Genomic DNA, 6,612 nt, shown 5'->3' on the forward strand with positions numbered 1-6,612 from the left:
TGATGCTAACACAAGTGACTACTTCATGTATGTTTGTTACATTAAGGCATTGCATTTCCTGAGATAGAGGATGTTCTTTTTTACCCAGTTTTTAAAAAATAATGCAAGCCCAATCCAGCTTAAACTTATATACACATACGTTAACAAACCCATTATAGAATCTTTTTATATTTGTTGTTGTTGTGATGTGCTATCAAGTTGGTTCCGATTCACAGTGAGCCTCTACAGGATTTCTGAAAAGCAGTTCGTGGGTTTGAACCTCTGACCTTGTGGTTCTCAGTCCAGTGTTTATCCTACAACACCGCACCAGCATAGAAATGAATTAGAAGGTTTAACCATGTATAAGGAAAGAGAGCAGATCCTACCCAGCAGAAAAAGCAAAAACAAAAAAACCACAAACCAAACTTGCTGCTGTGGACTCAATTCTGACTCATAGTTACCCTATAGAATAGGTCAAACTGCCCCATAGGTTGTCCAAAGCTGAAATCTTTACGGCAGCAGAGTGCCACATCTTTTTACCACACAGTGGCTGCTGGGTTCAAACTATTGACCTTTTGGTTAGCAGCTGAGCATTCTAATCATGGTACCACCAGACATTATCCTAAGTAGCTAGTGAGTTCCAATTACAGTACCATAGAATCATTTTAGAGGTAATTTAAAAGGACATCAGTATCTTTTTTTCCTTACTTACATTAAAAGTGACACATGTAATTAATCCTAAAACCATAAATGAACAGTTGTGAAACCAGGGGGAAATTTGTGAGTGATTTTAAAACACATTGTTCAGGTAGTCAATATGGTTAGTGATGAAGGCTTGGTAAGTTCTCCAATAAAGAAGCAAAATATGATTGAGGGCTACTGATACAGAATATTGAAAGGAGGGACCTCTGTAAGTTACATCCACTAATCACATAGACAGCACTGCATTTTATAATTTAAGGGATTTTTAAGGTCATTTTGACTATTGGAGATGTTCACTTATTAACTTTCAAACCTAAGATGCAGCTTAATTGTATAGCAAAAGAAACAACTCCTTGTCTTAATTTGCAAAGATGTAGTCCTCGTTACAATAATAAATAATACCAAGTAGGAAAGGTAAATATGAAGTAGGGAAGGTAAGGAGTCCTGGTGTGGCACTGTGGGTTAATGTGCCAGACTGCAAAGCCATTTGAACTGCAATGTCGGCAGTTCAAGCGCACCAGCTGCTCCTCGGAAACTCTATACAGGGTCGTTATGGGTCGAAATAGACTTGATGGCACTTAACAACAACAACAGAGAAGGTAAAAGGTGATTATTACAAGTATAGGTTCCTATATTTATTTTTTAAAGATAAAAACTAATCATGTTGTTGTTGTTGTTGTTGTTAATTGCCGTTGAGTCGGTTTTGACCCATAGCGACCCTGTACAGAGTTTCCGAGGGTGTAAATCTTTACAGGAGTAGAAAGCCTCATCTTTCTCCCGCCGAGTGGCTGGTAGTTTCGAACCGCTGACCTTAAGGTTCGCAGCCCGATTCGTAACCACTACGCTACTAGATGAATAATAAGTGAAAATCCAATGCATCAATTCATGATTCCCCCAATATTGGGGTGAATCAGTGGGATCAGAGATCCGTCTTTGTGAACACACTGAAATTATATGAGGCTGAAGTTTCTTTTTTTTGTCAGAAACAGAATATGCTTTAAAAGCGACTCTCTTTACACTCAGAATGATGAGTCTGACATAAAGTTGAGTTAGTGTGAATATCTGCAAAGGACTTACTGGTGGTCTCGGTAAATTATGTACTTGGAGAATTTAACCTCTGAATTTCATTTTCCTTCTGTAAAAACTGAGTAATAATATGTTCAAGGCTTGCTGTAAGACTCGGATATAACATGTGGAAAGGGCCTTAGTACCGTGACTGAAACATTAAGTAGTAGCTTCTCAATAGAGGCTGCTGTGAATATTATTACACACAGCGGTGGCTTATGTGTAGCTAGGAGGCTGGAAGCTCTGGCACCAATACTTCACATACCAGCAGGGCCACCCATGGTGGACAGATTTCAGCAGCACTTTCAGATTAAGATAGACTAAGAAGAGAGACCTGGTGATCTCTTTCTGAACATTAGCCAATGAGAAGTCTGTGGACCACAACACAATATCATGTGATCTGGTGCTGGAAGATGAGCTCCCTAGGTTGGAAGGCAATGTTGAATTCAAGCATGCCAGCCATCCTGAGTATGAGGTGGGACCCAGCTAGGTGTCATTCAGTTGTACATGGGGTTGACATTAATAAGGGTTTACTTAGTGGCAGCTAACGACAATATGATTACTACAGTAACCATTTGTTGTTATTGTTATTCATTGCCGTAGAGTTAGTTCTAACTCAGTGACCCTGGGTAGGGTTTCCAAGGAGCAGCTAGTGGGTTTGAACTGCTGACCTTGTGGTTGGAAGTCCAGTGCTTATCCTGCAGCACCACACGAGGTCTCCACAAAGACCATAATAGCTATCATTTAGTCTGTGCTGGGCATTCTTTTTGCATTTCTAACTTTTCACTGTGAATGTGATATCACTTATCCTACCTCCCTGTGCTTCCCGTTTCCATCCCTCCTTCTTCCCTGCTCTTCTGGGCACATCCTGCCCTTGATCTCAAATGGTTCATTATTCAAAGGATAACACTCATTATTCAAATAGTAACACTGCTTCCCCTTACAGACCTGTGTATTGCTGGGATGGAATTCGCCATGGTAGCGAGTCCATTTCCAGAGGTAAGGGTCATCACCTCAGGGATTCTACCCATCTCTCTACAGCCAGTAAGGCTGGTGTTTTTTATGTGCAATTTTGAGTTTTGTTCCACATTTTCTCCTACTCTACCAGGACCTTCTAACATGATCTCTTTGACAGCAGTTGGGAGTGATAACTGGGCACCATCCAGTTCTTCAGGTCTCAGGGTCCTGCAGTCCTGTTCATGTGCTCTGTTAATCCAGTGGACTAATTGTTTCCATGTGTCTTTGATTTTTTTTACACCCTTCACTTCCTCTGGATGGGGAGAGACCAACAGTTGCATCCTAGATGGCTTTTAAGACCCTGAAGGCTACTCACCAAAGTAGGATGGAGAATATAGTCTCTGTGAACTCCATTGTGCCCATTGACCTTGGTGTCCTCTGAGATCATGGTTCTGAGCCCCCAGACCCAGCAGCTCATTCTCTCTAGGTGTTTGCTATGTCTGTTTTCATGACCTTGTCCTCTGTATGCTCCACCACATTCATGGGTATAGTTACAACACAAGTAAATACCTGTGTACAAATATCCGGTCAAACCTATACAGACATTTGTGGGTATACTCCCACTCTGCCTCCACACCCATTCAGCCTTGGTGTTCCCTCAGGTGTCTACACATACCTCAGCATTATTAAAGAACTGTATATGTAACAGTATTTACCTCTGTTGACTTTAACTCTTGCATGACCCTGTGCTGGACATTATTCTTATGACTTCACATGCTTTACATCATTTTATCTTCATAACTTTGAAATATCTCTAAATCAGTAAGTTTTAAGAACATTGATAGGCAGAAATGAATATATCTTTGTTTAAATTTAATAAAAGGAGGAAAACTGTATTTTTTCTTAAGCCATATTTGTTTAATTTGCAGAAAGCATACTGTGGAATAATAAACAAATATAATTAGAGAAAATTGTGATTAAAAACTGAATACTAACTGTGACTTAATACAACAGAACACTATTTCAGGGTCTATCTCCAATTTGGATGATTCAGTGATTAAAGATCAGATCAAATGAAACTCAAAATCTCTTTATCTTGAAGTGCTTTTTCTACAGAACCTTGGTTGGCAACTTTTAAATATTTCTTGAAAGGTAATAGCAGTATTTTCAGCCCCATATCTGAGTGTCTTTACTAGAACTGATGACAGTTGGCAGTTTTTTCTTCATCAAAAGGGAAGTAGTCCAACAAACTGAAATGTAAGATGAAACACTCCTCAAGATTATGGCTTTCCCTTTTTGATTGCTTGGGACACTCTGAGGAACTATACTTCTCACAAAAGAGAGCTGGGTAGGATCAAAAGGCTCTAAAATCATTTGAAAAACAAATGACATACACTTGACTAAAATATGTTAATCCTCTATTCAATCTCTGAATGGAATGTCCTGCACTTAGTGACATTTAAAAAAAAATGTGTCTGATTCAGATCACCTAATATTTTAAGCCTTCATTCATGATCAACTCCTCCCTCCCTTCCCATAAGTAGGAATAATTGAGAACAGTCTCAAGGGTATGCAAAGAATGCCTGTTGCACCTCACACAAATACTTATTGAGCACCTATATGCTTGGTGTCCTGGTGGGGGGTGGGATAGGATAAGCACTGGACTGCTGACCGCAGGATCAGTAGTTCAAACCCACCAGCCACACCTCAGAAACCCTATACAGGGTGGCTATGAGTCAGAACTGACTCAAAGGCACTTAACAATAATGCACCTGGCCCACAAGATGGAGTTACCATTAACTGAGTTTGTGGGAGATTCAAGGAAGACTTTAGTGGGGGTGGTAAAGGGGGTGAGGGACACGGATGTGGAAATTAGGAATTGTTCTGAACATACTAAGTTTGGGATGCTTACTAGACATTCATGTGGAGATTATCAAAGATTAAGTTAGTTTGGACATCAAGACAAATGAGTGACCTGCAGGTATAAATTGATGAGGTGCCAGAGTACTGTTGTCAGCTGTGGTCTTAGGACCCTATGTGTAGCAGAGTGAAACATGGCTCCATCTTAAGCTCCTCTCCTGAGCACTGTCATGTTTCAGCCCATTGTTGCATCCACTGTCTCAAGCCATCTCCTTGGGGGTTCCTCTTCTTTACTCACCCTCTACTTTGACGATGGAGTGGGTTCCAACTCATAGCGACCCTGCACAGAGTTTCCAAGGCTGTAAAGTTTTACAGGAGCAGACAGCCTCGTCTTTCTCCCATGGAACAGGTGGTAGTTTTGAACTGCTGACCTTGAGGATAGCAGCCCGACTCATATGGTGTCCTTTTCCAAGGATGTGGTCCCACCTAATAACATGTCCAAAGTCTGTGCGATGAAGTCTTCTCATCCTTTCTTCCATGGTGCATTCTGGCTGTCCTTTTTACAAGACAGATTTATAGCCAGAGTATATTGTTGTTAAGTGCCATCGAGTCGGTTCCAACTCATAGTGATCCTGTATAGGGTTTCTGAGGAGCAGCTGATGAGCTCTAACCGTCAACCCTGAGGTTCAAACCGACCTTGCAGTCCAGCACAATAACCCACAGGTCCACCACCAGGTCTCCTTTCCTGGAGTATAGTTGATATTTAAATCCATGATCACCAAGGAAGGATAGAGAAAAGAAGTTGCCCAAGGAATGACCCATGGGCACTCCTGACTGTGCAATGATGAGGAACAAGGGACTAAGGAGTGGCCAGGTGTGTTGAAAAACAAAGTGTAGTGATCTGGAAGACAAAGTGTTTGGCAGGCTAGTATTGAATAACTATGTTAAACATTGACAAGTAAGACGAAGATCCAGAACTGATCACTGGATTCAGCAATGTGTTCATCTTAGAGACAGTGATAACAGCAGTTTTAGTAGAGTGGTTTGGACAAAATCTTAAGAGTAGGTTTATGAGTATGGGAGAAGAATTGTACAGAGTATATGGTGAGAGAAGAAAGAATAAATAGACAAAAATATGAAACAAGGAAAGTAAAAAACCAAACTCCCAAACAAAAAAAACAGTGTTACTACTGGACCTGGAGAGGAGAAAACTCTGGGGGATTCCTGCAAACCAAGGAGCTTCCAGGGTGGGTGTGGGAGTGATGTATGTGTTCTTGGGCCTAGACAGAGTTTCTATTGAACTTGGCATTACTTATGTTCTGGACACTCAATCAGGAGAACTGAAGAAAAAAATTCAAGCCTCGACTTTCGTTATTGAAGGATTCTCTGGGTAAATTATTGAATGATGAAGAAAGCATCAAAAGAAGATGGGATGAATACAGAGGCACTGTACCAAAAGAAAATGGTGAATGTTCAACCGTTTCAAGAGGTAGCATATGATTGAGAGCCAATGATATTGAAGGAAGAAGTTGAAGGTACATTGAAAGAATTGGCAAAGAACAAGGCACCAGGAATTAATGGAATAAAATTTGAAATCTTTCAAGAAACTGAGGTGGCACAGGAGGCACTCACTCATCTCTGCTAAGAAATTTGCAAGACAACTCTCTGGTTGACTGACTGGTGAAATCCATATTTGTGCCCATTCCAAAAAGAGGTGATCCAACGGAATGTGGAAATCATAAGACAGTATCTTTGATATCCCATGCAAGTAAAGTTTTACTAAAGGTAACACAGAAATGGCTGCAAGCATACACTGACAGTGAACCTTCAGAGGTTCAAGCTGGATTCAGAAGAGGCAGTGGAACGAGGGCTATCATTGCTGATGTCCAGTGGATCTTGGCTGAAAGGAGAAAATACCAGAAAGATGTTTATCTGTGCTTTACTGACTACACAAAGGCTTTCGATTGTGTAGATCATGACAAGCTATGGACAACATTGCAAAGTATGAGTATTCCTGAACACTTAATTGTGCTCATGAGGAATCTGTAC

This window comes from Chrysochloris asiatica, unplaced genomic scaffold (assembly GCF_000296735.1).
Source record: "Chrysochloris asiatica unplaced genomic scaffold, ChrAsi1.0 scaffold00072, whole genome shotgun sequence".
Classification (NCBI taxonomy): Eukaryota; Metazoa; Chordata; class Mammalia; order Afrosoricida; family Chrysochloridae; genus Chrysochloris; species Chrysochloris asiatica.